General features: G+C 44.3%; 1 pseudogene across 1 annotated transcript in view; it reads right to left on the reverse strand.

Moving 5' to 3' along the window:
- Positions 1–8,653, reverse strand: part of LOC311110123 (neuronal acetylcholine receptor subunit beta-2-like) — a 15,594-nt pseudogene extending 6,941 nt beyond the window's left edge. The window contains exon 1 of the transcript in view: positions 8,602–8,653. The product of the transcript in view is annotated as a neuronal acetylcholine receptor subunit beta-2-like (transcript). The remainder of the gene's footprint in view (positions 1–8,601) is intronic.
- Between the last annotated feature and the right edge of the window lie 15,088 nt (positions 8,654–23,741).

A 23,741-nucleotide genomic window follows, 5' to 3' on the forward strand; every position in this document is an offset into this window, starting at 1 on the left:
AGAGAGATCTGAAAGCTGGTTTCTGAAAGCACACACACCAGCCTCCCTTGACTGAACAAGATACAAAACACACTTTCACACACACCATCTGTGCACCATCTGAAATGAGCACGCGTCACACACCACACACACACACACACACACACTCACATACACACCGGAGTATTTAGGTCCCAGTAGTAGCACAGCTATTTTATCTGAAAGGAACACACTCACAGACAGAACGTCTGCTCAAAAACAGACAAAACACTCTGGCTCACAGAGACAGATAAATGCCTTATAAAAGGGGCAATCTGGGATTCAAACAAAAATAAAATGGACACTTTATTTTGGTAAACAGCTGAGGGGCAGGGCAGGAGAAATGGAACCGCTCTCAAATTCATAGACAAAGCTATGGACTGATCACCCCTGTGATTATAGTTTTAAGAATGTGTTGAAGCTTTAGGCTACAATGTTTGTTTACAAACAATGGAGTAAAACAAGCTTATATTTGGGGTTCTGATGGTTGAACTAAGCTCAAGAGACATTTATAAGTTATATTCTTCAAGAATGGCTATATATCATTCATTTAACCATTTTTACTTTTTTTTTTTTTTTTTTTTTTTTTTAAATCCCGGATTGCCCCTTTAACTAACAGTGCTGCTTGGTTTGTTGGCAGAGAGGTTGAACTCTAGAGGACTGACACACTGCAGCTGTAGCAGCCATCATGGCCCTCCAGACATGTGGAAAGGGAAAATGTCAACATACCCACAATAAGAGAGAGAGTGTGTGTGTGTGTGTGTGTGTGTGTGTGTGTGTGTGTGTGTGTGTGTGTGTGTGTGTGTGTGTGTGTGTGTGTGTGTGTGTGTGTGTGTGTGTGTGTGTGTGTGTGTGTGTGTGTGTGTGAAAAGCAGAGACACAGAAAGAGAGACAGAAAGACAACTGAATGAGAGAGAGACGAAGAGAGAGAGAATGAAAGACCCAGTTTAAGCTGCTTTGCCATTGTATTTTTCTACTCCAATGTCACCGTAAATGGGTCTCTCTCTCTCTCTCTCTCTCTCTCTCTCTCTCTCCCCATCTCTCTCACTCTCAGTCTCAGTCTCAGTCTCAGTCTCAGTCTCACTCTCTCTCTCTCTCTCTCTCACTCTCACTCTCTCACTCTCTCACTCTCTCACTCTCTCGTCCACTACTCACCACAAATGTAAAACCATTGGATTGTGTAGGCATGGGCTGGTGGGAGTTTCCATAGATCAGTCATTTTCTTTCAAATCAATGAAGGGAAGTGAGCAAGTGCACACTTCAAGAGAAAGGAGTCATTATTGGGACACTTTCCCATGTATATCCTTGTTTCTGCTCTCTGGCCAACTCCTTATGTCAAGCAGAACATTATGATGCTTCACCATGAACAATGGAGTAAGCTAAATCACAAACGGATATGGGACCAGGCTAGTGAGATCATATCTGGGACCAGGCTAGTGATATCAGATCTGGGACCAGGCTAGTGATATCAGATCTGGGACCAGGCTAGTGAGATCAGATCTGGGACCAGGCTAGTGATATCAGATCTGGGACCAGGCTAGTGATATCAGATCTGTGACCAGGCTAGTGATATCAGATCTGGGACCAGGCTAGTGATATCAGATCTGGGACCAGACTAGTGATATCAGATCTGGGACCAGGCTAGTGATATCAGATCTGGGACCAGGCTAGTGATATCAAATCTGGGACCAGGCTAGTGATATCAGATCTGGGACCAGGCTAGTGATATCAGATCTGGGACCAGGCTAGTGATATCAAATCTGGGACCAGGCTAGGGTGATAGTTTAATGGGCCTCACAAAAATGAATATCCATGTAAATGGATGACAAAGTCTCGCATCATGTTGCTGTGCACAAAAAGGAAAGGAAAAAACAGTCCTGTAGATTTTCCAAAAGGTGATGACAGCGTATTGGCTGTCTTTATGTCTGAGTATCTATCCATCAGAGTCTAACAGGGTCAACCAGGGTGACAGATTACTAGTAGGTGCGCACACACACACACACACACGATGCCTTCAAGCCACCAAGCAGAGTGTGACCTCATACACACAAACATTCTCCTACGGGCCGTGTGTGTGTTTGTGTCAGGATGCTCCTCCCCCAATACACTCCTAGCTTCTGTCATGATCACACACACAGACAGACATAATCAGGGTGTGTACTGATGTGGCAACGTGAACTGTGAGGTCGCTGCCCAACTAGATAAAGGCCTAGTTCCAAATGGCACCCTATTCCCTGTGGGCCTTTGTTCAAAAGTAGTGCACTATAGAGAATAGGGTGTAGTTTGAGACAGAGCCAGAGACAGCTGGAGGAATCACACACACAAAACACACACAGTAACTTTTAGTCAACGTTGCACTTTTATTTTACTGCACTCTACTGTAACAGCCCAGAGGCAAAGCAGTTGTAGAGCTGATGTCATTTAAACCAGTTTTACCCGCAGGGTGAAACCCTCCCTGCACCGTACTGTGAGTTAACTTAACTGCAGTTCAGTTCAGCTAGGCTAACAAAGGTTTCTGTGTGTTCAAGGTTGTGAAGGCCCTAGTTAAGGTTTCTGTGTGTTCAAGGTTGTGAAGGCCCTAGCTAAGGTTTCTGTGTGTTCAAGGTTGTGAAGGCCCTAGTTAAGGTTTCTGTGTGTTCAAGGTTGTGAAGGCCCTAGTTAAGGTTTCTGTGTGTTCAAGGTTGTGAAGGCCCTAGTTAAGGTTTCTGTGTGTTCAAGGTTGTGAAGCACCTTGAAGTTGAGTCTTTTATCAAGTCAGCAAGTAGACATATTTTGTAGACACTAGGCAGGATATATTCAAAACCAAGCACAGCAACATTAGTGGGCCCTGGTCAATAGTAGTGCACAATATATAGGGAATAGGGTTCCATTTGGGACAAAGACAATGTACACAAGCAAGTTAGTATTCAGCCCTCTGATAGGTCGAGTGACTGACTGATATTGGCATCCACTTCACCCTACAGTTGTGTGTATAACGTATAGCTGTTCTGTACCACAGAACAATCACTGTGTGTGTTTTCAAAAAGCTCTTTGCTCTCCCTGTGAATAGGATATTAGCACAGCATCAGAGAGAGAGAGAGAGAGAGAGAGAGAGAAGAGAGAGAGAGAGAGAGAGAGGAGAGAGAGAGAGAGAGAGAGAGAGAGAGAGAGAGAGAGAGAGAGAGAGAGAGAGAGAGAGAGAGAGAGACAGAGACAGAGACAGAGACAGAGACAGAGACAGAGACAGAGACAGAGACAGAGACAGAGACAGAGACAGAGACAGAGACAGAGACAGAGACAGAGAGTGATGGAATGATCTGTCTAAAGTGAGTAGCTGCAGCATCATGGAAAATCTGTTAAATGTCATGGAATGGAATGTTAGAGTGCTAGCCACATATGGAGAAGATCCGTTGGGGGAAAACACACACACGCGTGGCATTTCATCATCAAAGTTTTCAGAAGAAACACTTTTCTTTCACATGTTATCAGCTGTGATAAGGGAACATATAAAGAACATCGTTTTAAGATAGACAATAAAACAATCTTTGTGCACGTTGATCATTTTGTTGATATGTAATCCATAGAATGTATCGTTATGATGCCACTGACTTTAGAACCTTTTATTAGGTATCCTAACTGTTGTTTATGTTTTATAACTGAACAAACATTGTGTGTGTGTGTGTGTGTGTGTGTGTGTGTCTGTGTGTGTGTGTGTGTGTGTGTGTGTGTGTGTGTGTGTGTGTGTGTGTCTGTGTCTGTGTCTGTGTGTCTGTGTGTGTTGTGTGTGTGTGTGTGGTGTGTGTGTGTGTGTGTGTGTGTGTGTGTGTGTGTGTGTGTGTGTAGCTTGCTAGACAAAGCTTTAGCGGTGGAGGAGAGGTAGAAAATATCCTGGTGTAAATTATTAAGAGAGAGGCCATCTGGAGTGGCTTCCTTTAAGAGCTAGTCTCTCAAGCCTGAACACATACACACAGACACACACACACACACACAACTACACACTTGCAACCACAATTACACACTATCACTCTCTTTCTCAAACAAACAGCGAGGTCTCCTTTAGCAGTGTGAGTGACTCAGGCCTCCTTTAGCAGTGTGAGTGACTCAGGTCTCATTTATCAGTGTGAGTGACTCAGGCCTCCTTTAGCAGTGTGTGTGATTCAGGCCTCCTTTAGCAGTGTGAGTGACTCAGGCCTCAGCTGCTGTGGGTTGTTTCAGTGTGGATGACTTCAGCTTAGAGAGGAGAGGGGATGGGGAGGGAGAGGAGGGAGGAGAGGTGATGGGGAGAAGAGAGAGGGAGGAGAGGAGAGAGGCCAGGCGATGGGGAGAAGAGAGGAGAGGTGATGGAGAGAAGAGAGGGGATGGGGAGGAGAGAGGAGAGGAGAGAGGGAAGAGAGAGGAGAGGAGAGGAGAGGAGAGGAGAGGAGAGGAGAGGAGAGGAGAGGAGAGGAGAGGAGAGGAGAGGAGAGGAGAGGAGAGGAGAGGAGAGGAGAGGAGAGGAGAGGAGAGGAGAGGAGAGGAGAGGAGAGGAGAGGAGAGGAGAGGAGAGGAGAGGAGAGGAGAGGAGAGGAGAGGAGAGCCGATGGGGAGAAGAGAGGAGAGGGGATGGGGAGGAGAGAGGAGAGAGGGAAGAGAGAGGAGAGGAGAGGAGAGGAGAGCCGATGGGGAGAAGAGAGGAGAGGTGATGGGGAGGAGAGAGGAGAGGAGAGAGGGAAGAGAGAGGAGAGGAGAGGAGAGCCGATGGGGAGAAGAGAGGAGAGGTGATGGGGAGGAGAGGAGACACCACACCCACAGAGCATCATCATCACCTCTAGGTTACACTTTAGCTGAACCTGGAGCCTTCATAAGGGCTACATAACATTGTCATAACCCTACATAACACGTTCATAACCCTACATAACACGGTCATAACCCTACATAACATGGTCATAACCCTACATAACATGTTCATAACAGTGTTTTTTGTTTCAGCCCAGTGCTAACACACCTGATTCAATGATGAATCTAACCATCAAGCCTTGGAATAGTGTAATCGGGGGGAATGAGTGCTCAGCTGGAACAGAAATGTGCAATCCTAAGGGTACTCCTGGACTGGAGCTGAGGAACGCTGGCCTTTATTAATATTAACAGTAAGGACAAACAAAAAGCAGACTTTGCGGCGCCCGTGAGTAAGAACTGTCTCACACACACACATACATACACACACACACACACACACCGGTTGGGATGGAACTGTTGGCAAAGTGACACAACTCTCTTGTTACCGCCTGATGAGAACTGCATCCTGGGTAAATCACTAATGCTCAGCTGTCTTTGGTCTGCACAGTGTGTTTCTGTGTGTGTGTGTTTCTGTGCATGTGTGTTTCTGTGCATGTGTGTTTCTGTGTGTGTGTGTTTCTGTGTGTGTTTCTGTGTGTGTGTGTGTGTGTGTGTTTGTTTCTGTGTGTGTGTGTGTCTGTGTGTGTGTGTGTTTGTGTGTGTGTTTATGTGTGTGTGTGTGTCTGCTCAACAGACTGCAGGAGACTGGCCCTTCCCTCTGTGGGTTCATGTACCTCGGCATCTGTACCTGGATCACACCTCCACCCCAAGCTGTAAGTCCCTAGTGTATATCTAGCCAGCAGGACAGACAGAGGCTGGGGCCATGGTAGACCTAATCAGGATTCTACAGAGAGTCTGTTTGTCTGTCTGCCTGCCTGCCTGTCTGCCTGCCTGCCTGCCTGCCTGCCTGCCTGTCTGTCTGTCTGTCTGTCTGTCTTTCTGTCTGTCTGCCTGTCTGTCTGCCTGCCTGTCTGTCTGTCTGTCTGTGCGTGTCCTAGACACTCAATTGAACTTCAACGTATATACCTTCATGTTTCAATACAAACTGACATTATTAACCGAATAAGGTATGTGTTGGAGTAAGCAGAAAGGAAGTGGTGAAGAGAGAGAGATTTACTCCGTCCAAAATCTGTCTGCGTGAGATAAGACCTTTTTGTACGCAGGTCCATGAGAAAGTGTCGAATTACATGAGGCTTATTTGATTTAATAGAAATGTCGTAATGTTTAGGCTGTACAAATGTACTGATAGGGTACCAGTCAAAAGGTTGGACACACCCACTCATTCCAGGGTTTGTCTTTATTTTTTAAAACTATTTTCTACATTGTAGAATAATAGTGAAGACATCAAAACTATGAAATAACACATATGGAATCATGTAGTAACCAAAAAAGTGTTAAACAAATCAAAATATATTTTATATTTGAGATTCTTCAAAGTAGCCACCCTTTGCCTTGATGACAGCTTTGCACACTCTTGGCATTCTCTCAACTATCTTCATGAGGAATGCTTTTCCAACAGTCTTGAAGGAGTTCCCACATATGCTGAGCACTTATTGGCTGCTTTTCCTTCACTCTGCGGTCCAACTCATCCCAAACCATCTCAATTGGGTTGCCACTGTCTGTCACATGCGTATCTGCCCTCTCATTGGCTAAAATGGTCCCACCTGATCTCACCTGCCTTCAATCATGGAGGACATGTATTTCAATTGTTAGAGCTGTCACTCGGCTATCTTGTCAACATAAAATATAATCTTTGGAGTAAAGCAGCCGGTCCCAAATTGCTCCTTGTCCCTTACGCTTGGCCATAACCCATCGATGGGTGTTAGCATGTCTGTAGGGTCTGGGTAGGTATCAGATAGGTGTTAGCATGTCTGTAGGGTCTGGGTAGGTATCAGATAGGTGTTAGCATGTCTGTAGGGTCTGGGTAGGTATCAGATAGGTGTTAGCATGTCTGTAGGGTCTGGGTAGGTACAAACAGTGTACTGGTAAAGCTTCCACCATATTGCTTTCATCTTCCAGATGTGCAAACAATAAAAGGTTAGGGCCTAGGGGAGGGGTAAGAAGTGAATTTGGAGGGGCTGAGTGTGTATGCGGGGCCCAAGGGTTAGGGCCAAGGGGAGGTGTAAGACGTGAATTGGGAGGGGCTATGCGGGGCCCAAGCACCCCATGGAAAGGCCTTGGTTTCCATACATGTCTAACTCCTTCCTCCTTCACTGACTGAGCTGTACTGCCAGTATCTGAGGTCTGGGTGAACACTATGCATGTTCTGTGATAACGGGACTATTTACTCATACAGTGTTTCTTAAAGGCCCAGTGAAGTCAAAAATGTGATTTTCCTGTGTTTTATATACACTGTGTGTACAAAACATTATGAACATCTGCTCTTTCCATGACAGACTGACCAGGTGAAAGTTATGATCCCTTATTGATGTCACTTGTTAAATCCACTTCAATCAGTGTAGATGAAGGGGAGGATTTTTAAGCCTTGAGACAATTGAGACATGGATTGTGTATGTGTTCCATTCAGAGGGTGAATGGGCAAGACAAAAGATTGAAGTGCCTTTGAACGGGGTATGGTAGTAGGTGCCAGGCGCACCGGTTTGTGTCAAGAACTGCAATGCTGCTGGGTTTTTCCACATATAATTCCCTTTTAGTGTAAGAACTGTGTGAAAGGACGGCCTGACGTTTCAGCCTGTTTTGTTGGGATGGAGTTTTGGATGGAGTTTTGGCCTGCCGGGTGACAGGTGGTCAATTAACCTCTCTGCCAATAACAGCTAATTTTCAGTCTCCCCCCCCCCCAGCACTAACACACCTGATTCAAATAATCAAAGGCTTGATGGTAGTCCCGTGCAGCTCAGTTGGTAGAGCATGGCGCTTGCAACGCCAGGGTTGTGGGTTTGATTCCCACGGGGGGTACCAGTATGAAAAAAATGTATGCACTAACTGTAAGTTGCTCTGGATAAGAGCGTCTGCAGGACCAGACCTGAGAAATACTACTAGTGTACCAGGACCAGACCTGAGAAATACTACTAGTGTACTATTTTAGTGCAGCTACATTAGAGTACAATGGTAAGAAACATACTCATTCAGTTAGTTTGTAGACTACTCCTGCCATAGTTGTATTGACTCAGTGCCGTTTTATTTTCTGAACTAAAACGTTTTAGCTTGTTAACAAAGCCTCAATGGAGTGACGTTCAACACTTCAAGGGCCCAGCTTTGACTGAACAAGTATTAGACATAGAAGTTTTCCGTTACAAATGTCTAGCGTGATTCACCAGAACACAACTGCATTCAGTAAACACCGGCATGAGAGAGTGCAATCCATGTGCGCTGTCCATGGTGCTGAAAGTTTGCTGAGATTAGGCTACAAGACCATGCAGTCTTTGGAATCTTGGCAAACTTTCAGAACCATGGACAACTGAAACTCTCCTGCAAGTTTTCAAGACCTAAAAAAAGCGAGGAGAGGGCGAAACAACACACTTACATAAGCGGTTATACAAAAATATCCTTCGACTTTGGAAGCTGTCTTCGTTGCTATAGATATACTTTAGAATGTATATCATAGGTTTCCTTACTGGAGTAATAGCCTATCCAAAGTCATATCCAATATCGAAAAGCGATGTATTCCAGTCTGTAGCTTATAGGCTAGATTTATCTCACAAACGACTTCATGACATTGCCTAAATCAAAACATTGTTGTCAACCCGACCGGCGTTCATTTTTAGTGAGTCCTCTGCGTGCAAAACATGACATGTACAAACACAAACGGTTTACCGTTAGGCTACTTACTTGAGAGAGATAGGACAAGGAGAGAGAGAGATAAAGTCACCGTCAACGCCATATCTCCTCCGTGCGCTTCTTTCCTTCCCCGGACTCCGACGCTCAAAACTTGGATTGGGTGTGTGCGGGACTGGGGTTATTATCTCCGGGAGAGATGGTCAAAAGTTGACGGCAAAGCGCAGTGGTGGACCCAGGAAGTGTCAACGTTTTCATACACCATCGAGGTGGTCAGAATGAACGGCGCCGTGATCGTTGTTGTGGTAGCCTACGAACCGACCGTTTAGATGTCTACGGCTCCGGTAATTCTCACAAACACGTGCACCCAGTCCTGATCTGATCTTTGCCCCTTCACTCTCGAGCGGTGTGTCAAAAATAAAATGTAGAAAACGAATGAGGACAGATTCATGTAATAACCTATCAATGGGCGTAATGGATCATATTGAAATTCCCTGTAACTCTGACATCTTATTGAAACAAAATAACGTCGGTATCCTCATCGTCCGTCGGAGTTGCCGTTTCAGCCAAACCCCACAAAGTCGCCGCGTTGACATTTGAGCTAAACTCGATCCAATAGCCTACGCATGTCTACAGAACCGAGAAATATGTTTTTGCAACTGTTTAGGCTACATATCCCTACGTATTCCCTATGCCACGTTTAAAAGCATAAATGACTAACCTCTCTCTTTCAGTTTTAACTTTATTTCTCTTCTTCTGTAGGCTTTACTGACGCACCTGTAAGGTATCGTGCGTGAGATGATTTGGCAGCCGGCGACAATAGGCTACACTTGTCTTAAATTAACCGAAAACGATTTCCCCCGTTTACGCACCGAATGTATCATAAACAATAGGTCTATGTCTATTTTGCATGAATATATCACGTAGGCCCATGTCTAAGCGAATTATTGTCGTTAAAACTCGGGCTGGCTCCGTGGACCACTCTAGAGGTTAGAATGATCTCTGAGCTTCGAACTGAAATGGAACGCGTCACGTGACCCGGTGGAATCCTGAGAGAGGATGGATTGATGGATGCCTGCGGTGCTGTTTTGCAAAAACTCAACTCAACAGAGAGACAGATTTCTAAATTGCGCCTGCAATTATTCCCCAATATTCAACTTGCATTGACAGCGAGACCGAACCTAATACGCAGGGGATAGCCTACCAGATGTAGGATAATACATGGATAAATTAATTAATATCTTAAATAAGTAAATAAGCCTAGTCTACATTATTTTTCATATGTTCAACAGAATTGTTTAACAATTGCTATAGGACTGCAGGATTGTGTAGTTAGCGGTTGATTGCGTTGTTTGAAGAAAGTGTTTTGGGACCACTAACTGCACATGGGCTGCCCGCGAGCTCCCCAGGGTGCCTGGTCGTGAGCGCGTGGTAGTGGTGTGTTTTATCAGTGCCCGGAGGCAGTTGGAGACTCCCGCTGCTCTCAGTGTGATGCTGAACTTATTCTCCTGGATGAAATGGGTCTGATAGTCACGACTTCATGATAGGAGGAAGGAAAGTACTGGAACACTCACGTCACACAAACACTTTCTCTCTCACTCGCTCCCCCCTCTCTCGCTCACTCTTTCTCTCTCACACACACACCTGCTATCCTTACTTTCCAGAATACTTTGGAAAGCCTTCGCAGTGAAATGGAACTTCTCTTGTATTATCCACTTTCGCTGCACGTCATCATTCAATTTAAATGTGGGGTAAAGACAAGCCTAGTAAATCAATGTGTATCCAGTCTAGATAGGATAGGCTACTACACTAGGTCCAGGTCTGTGTCCCAAATTATTCCATATTCCCTATGTAGTCCACTACTTTTGACCAGGGCCCTGGTTAAAAAGAAGTGTACTAAATAGGGAAGAGGGTCTAAGGCACTGCATCGCAGTGCTAACTGTGCCACTAGAGATCCTGGTTCGAATCCAGGCTCTGTCGCAGCCGGCCGCGACCGGGAGACTCATGGGTGGCGCACAATTGGCCCAGCGTCGTCCAGGGTAGGGGAGGGAATGGCCGGCAGGGATGTAGCTCAGTTGATAGAGCATGGCGTTTGCAACGACAGGGTTGTGGGTTTGATTCCCACGGGGGGGGCAGTATAAAAAAATATATATGTATTCACTAACTGTAAGTCGCTCTGGATAAGAGCGTCTGCTAAATGACTAAAATGTAATGTAAATGTAGTGAACTATATAGGGAATAGGGAACAATTTGGGACACAGACCTGGACCTAGTGTAGAAGCCTATCCTATCAAGACTGGATACACATTGATTTACTAGGTTTGGCTTTACCCCACATTTAAATTGAATGACGATGTGCAGCGAAAGTGGTGTGTGTGTGTGTGTGTGTGTGTGTTGGGGGTATTTTTACGGGTCTGAGTGGTGGTGTCGGTGATAAGGACACGAGCTGTCGGACGGTAAGGGCGGAGTGCTGTAGCAAGCGACCGTTCCCAGCACCTGGCGGACGCACGCAAGACAGAGAAATAGGGAAGGGAGGGAATGCGAGAGAGAAAGACACAGAGGAGCCGATTTCACTTTTTAACATTCATCTTGTCATTCATGAATAAAGCATTGATGGACTCCAACTATGGAGTCTTAAAAGCCTGGATTTCCCTGCAGCTGACGTGACAGGTTCTTTTCTAAGACACTTTAAAGGGGCCATCTGCAGTTGCTTAATCCATTTTTGGACTTCTGATCTAATGAAATATAACCATTGATTCTGAAAGAATACAGCTTATTAATGCCTCATGAGCTTAGTTCAACTGTCGTAACCCATCAGAACCCCAAATATAAACTTGCTTCACCCCAATGTTTGTAAACAAAGTAAATGTAAACAAACACTATATAGACTCAAAACATGGTTAAAATGATTATTTTGATTTCATGGATGGTCAGTCCTTGCATCCATATTCCCATCTATACATTTGAGAGTGTTAAAGATGCACTATGCAGAAATCGCTCTGCCATTTCCTGGTTGCTAAAATTCTAATAGTTCCTCTAATTTCAGTTTATGTGGCAAAACAAACTGGTATAGAGTAGATAATTATTGTACCATCTAAACCGCTGATCAGTGTACCATCTAAACCTCTGTGAAATATATTTTCCATGAACAAAAATATTGTATTTTCAGCTGTTTGAAACTGGTGTACAAAACCGAAAGTAAAAGATGCAAAAACTAAACTTAAAAAGTGGGAAGCATAGAAATTGCACACAGAACAGATCTACAGCTTCTCTACTTGCTTTCAATGAGAATGAAATATCTATAACTCACATTTCTATGTGCATTTTTTGGGGCCGCACAAAAAGTTACATATTGCAGCTTTAACATTTCTCCAGCGTTGTCTTTCAAATCCCAGATTGCACCTTCATAGAGAATAGATATTTATTCTCAGCCACATTCCTTTGATAGTGTCACTAGAAGGACAATACTCAAATGGCACCCTTTTTAGTGCACTACTTTTCTATTGGCTCTGGTCAAAAGGAGTGCACTTAATAGGGAATAGGGTGCCATTTGAGACTCAAACGAAGTCAACATGTAGATACACATATGTTGATCATAGCTTTACACAGACGGTACGATTTCATTTGAAGGATGAAGAAAAGAAAATCAAAGACCTCAAGATCTTAATACATTAAAACGGTCGATAATAAATCCAATATTCTAATATTGTCATATTTTTAAGTGGAACTGAGAAATAGAAAAACATATGTTGTGACTTCACAAGTCCCCCAAAAGACAAACTGTTCATAGGATTTATAGTTGTGACTAGTGATCGGCTAAGCATGACAATAAATCACTCACACACGACTAACTCTTCCGAGCTCGCTGGATATTCTAATCTCATGTAATGGAGGTGTCTGTGTTTGTCATACTTATTTAGTTACTGACACACACACACTCACACACACACACACACACACGCGCGCGCGCGCGCACACACACACACGCACGCACACAAACACACGCACACGCACAAACACACACACACACACACACACACACACACACACACACACACACACACACACACACACACACACACACACACCATTACCCAATTAAATAAGAGAGACAGGGAGCTATAAAATAAACTCAAATCAAATTGTATTTGAAACGCCGCACTGTATTCCTGTGTGTTCAGGCGGTTGCCAGGACGCTGAGACGTGTGGGTTATTTTATATATCAAGCCTGCTTCCCAAATGGCACCGTATTCCCTATGAAGTGCACTACTTTTGACTAGAGCTCATAGGGTTCTGGTCAACAGTAGTGCCGTATGTAGGGAATCGGGTGCTGGTGTCTCTGTTCTGTTAGAGCTCTTCTAAGTATAGTGGTTATCAACCCTTTACCCTGGACCACCACCCTTTACCCTGGACACCACCCCTTACCCATGACCACCACCCTTTACCCTGGACCACCACCCTTTACCCTGGACACCACCCCTTACCCTGGACTACAACCCTTTACCCTGGACCACCACCCTTTACCCTGGACACCACCCCTTACCCATGACACCACCCTTTACCCTGGACCACCACCCTTTACCCTGGACAACAACCCTTTACCCTGGACCACCACCCTTTACCCTGGACCACCACCCTTTACCCTGGACACCACCCCTTACCCTGGACTACAACCCTTTACCCTGGACCCCCCCCCCCCCAGGAGAGCAACCCAAGGGTTTGGTGACTGTCATGTTACACTTGAGCTCCTTGTGTGTGTGTGTGTGTGTGTGTGTGTCTGTGTGTGTGCCCTTATATCATGTGTTTGTGCCTTAATGTGATTGTGTGTGTGTGTATGTACAGTATGTGTATGTGTGTTTTGGACTGTAGTGTCTAGGAACAGCTCCCTGTGCTTCCTGGAATGAATGAGAGTGTGTAAATCCTAAATGACATCCTATTCACTCCATAGTGCACTACCTTTCACCAGAGGCTATGGCTTAAATCACACCCTATTCCCTAGGTAGTGCGCAATGTTTGATGAAAGCCACAAAGCTGAAAATACACTATTCCCTCACTACATTTGACCAGATGCTATGGCTTAAATCATTCCCTAGGCCTGGGTAGTGCATAACTTTTAATAAGAGTCACAAAGTTTTTAAAAAACAATCTATATAGTGCACAACATATAACCAGAGCTTATGCCACATGAAATTCCCCATATAATGAGGATCACAAATGAAGAGTAGGTCACCTATTTCTTCTGGCTCCAGTCAGTGAGCAACATACACTGCATGACCCAAAGTATGTGGACACCTGCTCGTCCAACATCTCATTCCAAAATCATGGGCATTAATATGGAGTTGGTCCCCCCCCCCCCCCCCTTTGTTGCTGTAACAGCCTCCACTCTTCTGGGAAGGCTTTCCACTAGATGTTGGAACATTGCTGCGGGGACCTGCTTCCATTCAGCCACAAGAGCATTAGTGAGGTCGAGCTATGATGTTGGGGCGATTAGGCCTGGCTCGCAGTGGGCGTTCCAATTCATCCCAAAGGTGTTCGATGGGGTTGAGGTCAGGGCTCTGTGCAGGCCAGTCAAGTTCTTCCACACCGATCTCGACAAACCAATTCTATATGGACCTCGCTTTGAGCACGGGGGCATTGTCATGCTGAAACAGGAAAGGGCCTTCCCCAAAATGTTGTCACAAAGTTGGAAGCACAGAATTGTCTATAATGTCATTGTATGCGGTAGCATTAAGATTTCCCTTCACTGGAACTAAGGGGCCTGAAACAAACCATGAAAAACAGCCCCATACCATTATTCCTCCTCCACCAAACTTTACAGTTGGCGCTGTGCATTGGGGCAGGTAGCGTTCTCCTGGCATCCGCTAAACCGCTAAACTCAGATTAGTTCGTCGGACTGCCAGATGGTGAAGCGTGATTCATCACTCCAGAGAACGCGTTTCCACTGCTCCAGAGTCCAATGGCGGCGAGCTTCACACCACTCCAACCGACGCTTGGCATTGCGCATGGTGATCTTAAGACTTGTGTGCGGCTGCTCAGCAATGGATACCCATTTCATGAAGCTCCCGATGAACAGTTCTTGTGCTGACGTTGCTTCCAGAGGCAGTTTGGAACTCAGTAGGGAGTGTTGCAACCGAGGACAGACAATTATTAAGTGCTATGCGCTCAGCACTCAGCGGTCCCGTTCTGTAAGCTTGTGTGGCCTACCGCATCGCGGTTGAGCCGTTGTTGCTCCTAGACGTTTCCACTTCACAATAACAGAACTTACAGTTGACCGAGGCAGCTCCAGCAGGGCAGACATTTTACTAAATTACTTGTTGGAAAGGTGGCATCCTGTGACGGTGCCATGTTGAAAGTCACTGAGCTCTTCAGTAAAGCCATTCTACTGCCCATGTTTAGCTATGGAAATTGCATGGCTGTGTGCTCGATTTTATACACCTGTCAGCAATGAGTGTGGCTGAAATAGCCGAATCCAGTAATTTGAATGGGTGTCCACATACTGTTTTTATATATAGTGTAGGTCAAAAGTAGTGCATTAGGGAATAGGGCATGATTTGAGATGTAAGGCCTTTGCAGACCGTAGGTCGGATTCAGTGTTTTACGATTATCACGTCACACTGTGCGAACTGGCCAGATTGTACCATTTGCTTCAGGTTAGTCATATTTTGCGATTGGCTTGCGAGGTTACGTCAGCCGACGTCGGCTACGTCATCTGCAGCAGTGTGTTTGATCTGAGCAAGTGTCAACACCAGCAGCGCCAGCCTCTCTCTATGCCTACGCACGAGTGAAGTGAGTTCGGAAAAACCAAAAGTATGCATCTTAGAAATAGTTTTCACATATGAACTTTATTATTTCCAAACTCAGAATCAAATAGGCTTCCCCAAAATAACATGGTCGCTATGGTAGAACAACCATTTTGTTTGGCGATTTTGTGCATTTATTAAAATCCCATCAGGTAGCCTGATTTCAGATGTGTCATGTAAACAAGATGATTAGGGAAATGGTTATTCTTGTACAGCATGTAAACGTTTAAATCGAACTATTAATTAATCTGACTATTCACAATAATCATATTATTGTGTGCATACTTAGTGCCAGGCGTGTTCCTATTGGTCAGTTACGGGGATCGGCTTGTAACACCAACCACACGTCACGGTAAAGAACAAAACATTGTGACATGGCCAGAACTTTGTCGGAGCCTATGACTGCATGCGCTAGTACTTAGACCCGGTCACACTGGACGAGCCAAGACGTCCGACAATCGTTTACAACCTAAGGACATGCCCACAAACAGGACATTTTGTCTGAGGCGGTAAAATCGTGGCATAAGATTATTAAAATGGTACAGTCTGTGGGGGGGCTTAAGTCAATGTGTCTCTTAGCCCAAACACCCCAGTCAAGATGTGTGTGTGTGTGTGTGTGTGTGTGTGTGTGTGTGTGTGTGTGTGTGTGTGTGTGTGAGTGTGTGTATGCAAGTGTGTGTGCGTGCGTCCCATCTCACAGCTCCAGGGTCAAAGTTCAGACTTAGGTCACTTCCTGTCTCGTTGTCCAATCAGACTGTCTCAGCTACACTCCTCCATGTCTGTTACCCCTCACTCTCCTCTCCTCATATTCCTCTTCGCCTTCTCTCGTGGACCAGCCCTATCTGGGAGTCAGGATAAATCATTATTACATTCATATAGGAATGAATATTAGATTCATACAGGAAGGAAGCTTGGGCCCAGAACAGTCACATAGATAGAGACAGAGGAGAGGAGATTGGAGAGAGGAGAGGAGAGAGGAGAGAGGAGAGAATAGGGACAGACAGACAAGTGCAATTGAAAGAGAGATGAGTAGAGAATGAGAGGAGAAGAGGAGGGGAAAGGAGAGGAGAGGAGAGGAGAGGAGAGGAGAGGAGAGGAGAGGAGAGGAGAGGAGAGGAGAGGAGAGGAGAGGAGAGGAGAGGAGAGGAGAGGAGAGGAGAGGAGAGGAGAGGAGAGGAGAGAATAGGGACAGACAGACAAGTGCAATTGAAAGAGAAATGAGTAGAGAATGAGAGGAGAGGAGAGGAGAGGAGAGGAGAGGAGAGGAGAGGAGAGGAGAGGAGAGGAGAGGAGAGGAGAGGAGAGGAGAGGAGAGGAGAGGAGAGGAGAGGAGAGGAGAGGAGAGGAGAGGAGAGGAGAGGAGAGGAGAGGAGAGGAGAGGAGAGGAGAGGAGAGAGAATAGGGACAGACAGACAAGTGCAATTGAAAGAGAGATGAGTAGAGAATGGGAGAGGAGAGGAGAGGAGAGGAGAGGAGAGGAGAGGAGAGGAGAGGAGAGGAGAGGAGAGGAGAGGAGAGGAGAGGAGGGCAAAGCTACAGCTGTGACCTCTTGGCAGTGGGGACAAGATGTACGGAACATCACAGAACCCTCCGGAACACTATGGAACGCTACGGAACACTAGCTCTGGAAGCAGGTGTGTGTCCAATCGGATTGTCCCCACAGCAAGCCAGCCAGAAGACCATCAGACAGAGCATGAGTGGTGACCAGGGTTAGACCAGGTAGCAGAGAGAGATAGGGGGGTGGGAGGGGGGGGTCAGAGAGAGATAGGGAGGGGTGGGAGGGGGGGTCAGAGAGAGAAAGGGAGGGGTGGGAGGGGGGGTCAGAGAGAGATAGGGAGGGGTGGGAGGGGGGGTCAGAGAGAGAGGGGAGGGGTAGGAGAGAGGGGTCAGAGAGAGATAGGGAGGGGTGGGAGGGGAGGGGGGGTCAGAGAGAGAGGGGAGGGGTAGGAGAGAGGGGTCAGAGAGAGATAGGGAGGGGTGGGAGGGGGGGTCAGAGAGAGATACAGAGGGGTGGGAGGGGGGGTCAGAGAGAGATAGGGAGGGGTAGGAGGGGGGGTCAGAGAGAGATAGGGAGGGGTGGGAGGGGGGGTCAGAGAGAGAGGGGAGGGGTAGAAGAGAGGGAGCGAGCGAGAGCTCAGGAGAAAGTGAAATCTGATATGTAAAGTAAGGAATCCTGTCAGCTCTATTTATGGTATTTCTGTCTGTATGTCTACGTTATATATATATCTGTATAGTTCAGTATCTATGTTATATATATATCGGTATAGTTCAGTATCTATGTTATATATATCTGTATAGTTCAGTATCTATGTTATATATATATATGTATAGTTCAGTATCTATGTTATATATCTATCTGTATAGTTCAGTATCTATGTTATATATCTATCTGTATAGTTCAGTGTCTATGTTATATATCTATCTGTATAGTTCAGTATCTATGTTATCTATCTATCTGTATAGTTCAGTGTCTATGTTATATATCTATCTGTATAGTTCAGTATCTATGTTATATATCTATCTGTATAGTTCAGTGTCTATGTTATATATCTATCTGTATAGTTCAGTGTCTATGTTATATATCTATCTGTATAGTTCAGTGTCTATGTTATATGTATATCTGTATAGTTCAGTATCTATGTTATATATCTATCTGTATAGTTCAGTATCTATGTTATATATATATCTGTATAGTTCAGTATCTATGTTATATATATATCTGTATAGTTCAGTATCTATGTTATCTATCTATCTGTATAGTTCAGTGTCTATGTTATATATCTATCTGTATAGTTCAGTATCTATGTTATATATCTATCTGTATAGTTCAGTGTCTATGTTATATATCTATCTGTATAGTTCAGTGTCTATGTTATATATCTATCTGTATAGTTCAGTATCTATGTTATATATCAATCTGTATAGTTCAGTGTCTATGTTATATATCTATCTGTATAGTTCAGTATCTATGTTATATATCTATCTGTATAGGTCAGTATCTATGTTATATATATATCTGTATAGTTCAATGTCTATGTTATATATCTATCTGTATAGTTCAGTGTCTATGTTATATATCTATCTGTATAGTTCAGTATCTATGTTATATATCTATCTGTATAGTTCAGTATCTATGTTATATATCTATCTGTATAGTTCAGTGTCTATGTTATATATCTATCTGTATAGTTCAGTATCTATGTTATATATCTGTATAGTTCAGTGTCTATGTTATATATCTATCTGTATAGTTCAGTATCTATGTTATATATATATCTGTATAGTTCAGTGTCTATGTTATATATCTATCTGTATAGTTCAGGATCTATGTTATATATCTATCTGTATAGTTCAATATCTATGTTATATATCTATCTGTATAGTTCAGTGTCTATGTTATATATCTATCTGTATAGTTCAGTGTCTATGTTATATATCTATCTGTATAGTTCAGTGTCTATGTTATATATCTATCTGTATAGTTCAGTATCTATGTTATATATCTATCTGTATAGTTCAGTGTCTATGTTATATATCTATCTGTATAGTTCAGGATCTATGTTATATATCTATCTGTATAGTTCAATATCTATGTTATATATCTATCTGTATAGTTCAGTGTCTATGTTATATATCTATCTGTATAGTTCAGTGTCTATGTTATATATCTATCTGTATAGTTCAGTGTCTATGTTATATATCTATCTGTATAGTTCAGTATCTATGTTATATATCTATCTGTATAGTTCAGTGTCTATGTTATATATCTATCTGTATAGTTCAGGATCTATGTTATATATCTATCTGTATAGTTCAGTGTCTATGTTATATATCTATCTGTATAGTTCAGTGTCTATGTTATATATCTATCTGTATAGTTCAGTGTCTATGTTATATGTATATCTGTATAGTTCAGTGTCTATGTTATATATCTATCTGTATAGTTCAGTGTCTATGTTATATATCTATCTGTATAGTTCAGTATCTATGTTATATATCTATCTGTATAGTTCAGTATCTATGTTATATATCTATCTGTATAGTTCAGTGTCTATGTTATATATCTATCTGTATAGTTCAGTATCTATGTTATATATCTATCTGTATAGTTCAGTGTCTATGTTATATATCTATCTGTATAGTTCAGTGTCTATGTTATATATATTTCTGTATAGTTCAGTGTCTATGTTATATATCTATCTGTATAGTTCAGTATCTATGTTATATATCTATCTGTATAGTTCAGTGTCTATGTTATATATATATCTGTATAGTTCAGTGTCTATGTTATATATCTATCTGTATAGTTCAGTGTCTATGTTATATATCTCTCTGTATAGTTCAGTGTCTATGTTATATATCTATCTGTATAGTTCAGTATCTATGTTATGACGTGTGGAGCTCATCTGATAGGACATCTGACAGGACACAGGAACACGTCTATCCCCATTGTCATGGCTATATCCCAAATGGTGCACTACTTTTGATTAGGGCCCCAAAGGGCTGTGGTTAAATGTAGTGCACTATATAGTGAATAGGGTGCTATTTGGGACACAGTCATGTTGTAGTTACTGAGCTAATGAGGGTATCTCAGGGCGTTTATAGGAAGGTTGACAGTGATCTCTGTGCATAGATGGAACACACTGAACTGAAGGGAACAGAAGGTTAGATAGAAGCTCTTCTGGAGTTCTACTGTTCTATTGTAGAAGACATCAGACAGCATTCTAATCAGCCTCAAGGAGGTCTGCTCAGGGTCTGGCTGGCTTGGTGTGTCTGAGTGTTCTCAGAATGACAGCACCAAGTGAAGGGCTGGGGAGATATGGCTGGGGAGATAGGGCTGGGGAGATAGGGCTGGGGAGATATGGCTGGGGAGACATGGCATCAGCTGGAAGATGCCTCAATCAATCAGTCAGCCAACCGACCGACCGGCCCACCGACTAACATATCATTTGTTTAACATATCATTTGTTAATCAATCCAACAAATAGCGAAGCGGCCAAATAACACTTGTGGAGTTTTTCCATCCTCCGTAGCAGTCTCTACTCATCTGTTAAACCATGACTGCATCCCAAATGGGACCATATTACCCAGAGGGCTCTGGTCAAAGGCAGTGCACTATGTCGGGAATAGGGTGCCACGTCAGAGAGCACAGTACACTTAGCACTCCGACACACTTTCAGACTCAGGTTGACAAAATCACACATTCAGAAAGCATGTGGCTATCCAGCCAACCAAGCCTGAAACATGCCATCTACGCTATTTCTAAGTAACATTTTATCTTGAGGAGGGAGAGAGGGATGGAGGGAGGGAAGAAAGGAGGGGGAGGGAGGGAGGGAGAGAGGGAGATGGGGTGGGATAGAGGGAGGGAGGGAGGGTGAGAGGGAGATGGGGGAGGGAGGGAGGGAGATGGGGGAGGGAGAGAGGGAGGGAGGGAGGGAGGGAGGGAGGGAGGGAGGGAGGGAGGGAGGGAGGGAGGGATAGAGGGATGGAGGGAGGGAAGAAAGGAGGGGGAGGGAGGGAGGGAGAGAGGGAGATGGGGTGGGATAGAGGGAGGGAGGGAGGGAGAGAGGGAGATGGGGGAGGGAGGGAGGGAGATGGGGGAGGGAGGGAGGGAGGGAGGGAGAGAGGGAGATGGGGGAGGGAGGGAGGGAGGGAGATGGGGGAGGGAGGGAGGGAGGGAGGGAGGGAGGGAGGGAGGGTGTAGCAGGTCTATTTTGGGAGTGAAAATGGCACTAGGTGCTATTGGAAGAGGGCAGGAGTTGAGAGGTGAGAGGTGAATCACCTTAAGGCTTTCTGACACACACACACATCAACACAGGGGCCGCCGCCAGCAACAACGTCATCTGGGTCTGCGTTTTCTACAAAGTTATGAAAACGGTTACATGATGTTACAACTCATATCCCACTCAGAACTAGCCTGGTTAAACCAGACTGAACTAGCCTGGTTCTTGCCTTAAAACACTGTGAACGCAGTGTTCAGTCTGGTTTAGACAGGCTTAGGGTTGCAAAACTCCGGTAACTTTCCCCAAATTCTGCAGTTTTGCTGGTCTGAAGACTCCGGGAATTACATAGGAATAAGCAGGATACCCAGTAATCATCCTACCAGGATTTCTGGAAAACCAGGGAATTTTGGGAAAGTTACCAGAATTTTTGCAACTCGGTCCAGGCTAGCAGACATTATTCAGTCTGGTTTAGCCAAGCTAGCAGTGTTCAGTCTGGTTTAGCCAGGCTAGCAGTGTTCAGTCTGGTTTAGCCAAGCTAGCAGTTTTCAGTGTGGTTTAGCCAGGCTAGCAGTATTCAGTCTGGTTTAGCCAGGCTAGCAGTATTCAGTCTGGTTTAGCCAGGCTAGCAGTATTCAGTCTGGTTTAGCCAGGCTAGCAGTATTCAGTGTGGTTTAGCCAGGCTAGCAGTGTTCAGTCTGGTTTAGCCAAGCTAGCAGTATTCAGTGTGGTTTAGCCAGGCTAGCAGTATTCAGTCTGGTTTAGCCAGGCTAGCAGTATTCAGTCTGGTTTAGCCAGGCTAGCAGTATTCAGTGTGGTTTAGCCAGGCTAGCAGTATTCAGTGTGATTTAGCTCAGTCAGAACCCTCCTCAGGTCGTATCAGAGAGAGAGAGAGAGAGAGAGAGAGAGAGAGAGAGAGAAGGGAGGGAGGGAGGGATGGAGAATTGGATGGAGGGAGGGAGGGAGGGAGGGAGGGAGGGAGGGAGGGAGGGAGGGAGGGAGGGAGGGAGGGAGAATGAGAGAGGAGAAAGCTGCCACTACCGTCCAGTGTTTCAAGACAAGTGCAGATTACAGATTACAGCAGTATTGTATTTCAGGTACATGTCTACTATGCATTGATTCTGTAGAAGGCATGTGATGGCACTGCAGAACGTGGACATTGATTAGTGTTCTGACTGCGTCCCAAATGGCCACCTATTACCTATTTAGAGCACTACTTTTGACAACGGCCCAGAGGCCTCTGGTCTTTGTCTCTCTCTCTCACTCACTCACTCAGTCTCTCTCTCTGTGACCTCTAGGCTTATGGAAGTGTGACTCTCACTACGGCACCGAACATAAACAAACCACTACTCTAAACAAATCAACAGAATAATAACATGCAGAGAGAAATGAACCTGCTGTATGATTATAGAACAGAGGAATGAACCTGCTGTATGATTATAGAACAGAGGAATGAACCTGCTGCATGATTATAGAACAGAGAAATGAACCTGCTGTATGATTATAGAACAGTGATTTTGGGTTCACATGGTAAACGCTGACTCAGTCTGCACCCTATATCGCACCCTATTCCCTACATAGTGCAGTACTTTTCACCAAGGCCCATATAGCTCTGGTCAAAAGTAGTGCACTATATAGGGAATAGGGTGTGCCATTTGGGACGTACCCTCAATATCTGATCGACAGGAAATATGGTTGTTCGCAATTCTATGAGTATTGCGATTCGATCCTGCAATTTTATTGCTGTTCAATGTACCAAACATATTGCTCACTATGCTGTAGAGAGACAAGAGAGGTACAAGAAAGAGCCTTCAACTTTTCCCCCCATCACTATGGGAAACGCTGTCTTTGTGACATCATCACTGCTAATGGCTCTATGCTGAATTTTCTCAAGCATCATGATTATGGTTATATCCATACATTTAACCAAGATTTTTAATTTCCTCAAACTGGAGTTGTCTAAGCTGGAATAGACCCCGATCCTACCTTTACCCTAGACCTCTCTAGAAACGACTAAAATATTATTATGCAATACTTATCAGTAATCATGCATTTAAAATGTTGATTCATTAATTAAAAACTTCTCAGTAGCTTAGATAAAGTTTGGTCAGTGTGCCAAGTACAGTATCACCCTTTGTAGAATATATATATATAGAGAGAGAGAGAGAGAGAGAGAGAGAGAGAGAGAGAGAGAGAGAGAGAGAGAGAGAGAGAGAGAGAGAGAGAGAGAGAGAGAGAGAGAGAGAGAGAGAGAGAGAGAGAGGAAAGAGGGAGAGAGATTAAGAGATTAAGAACAGAGGGTAGTTTGTCAGGAGCTATCAGCACTTAATAAATGCTGCTTTTTAAATTCCCTTTTAAATGGAGCCAAGTCACATTTAGCTCTTTTGAAAGTCTCTCCCACTGGTCTCCCCTACCAGATGTACACTGCATTTTTTGGTGCACACTCACACACAACACACACACACACACTAGAATAGTTCAACTTTGGGACAAATGAGGCATATCTTTATAACACCGTTTTCCTAAAAGTCTGTTTTGTATTTGATCTATGACTTGCCACACTAATCGCTAGCTAAGTTCTCATTCTCATTTTAACACCTACCTAACCTCATGCAGAAACATCGGTTTGGTCTGAAATGGCACCCCATTCAATATAGTGCCATTTTGGATGTAA

Source organism: Coregonus lavaretus (genome assembly GCF_964263955.1).
Source record: "Coregonus lavaretus genome assembly, contig: SUPER_35_unloc_2, whole genome shotgun sequence".
Lineage (NCBI taxonomy): Eukaryota > Metazoa > Chordata > Actinopteri > Salmoniformes > Salmonidae > Coregonus > Coregonus lavaretus.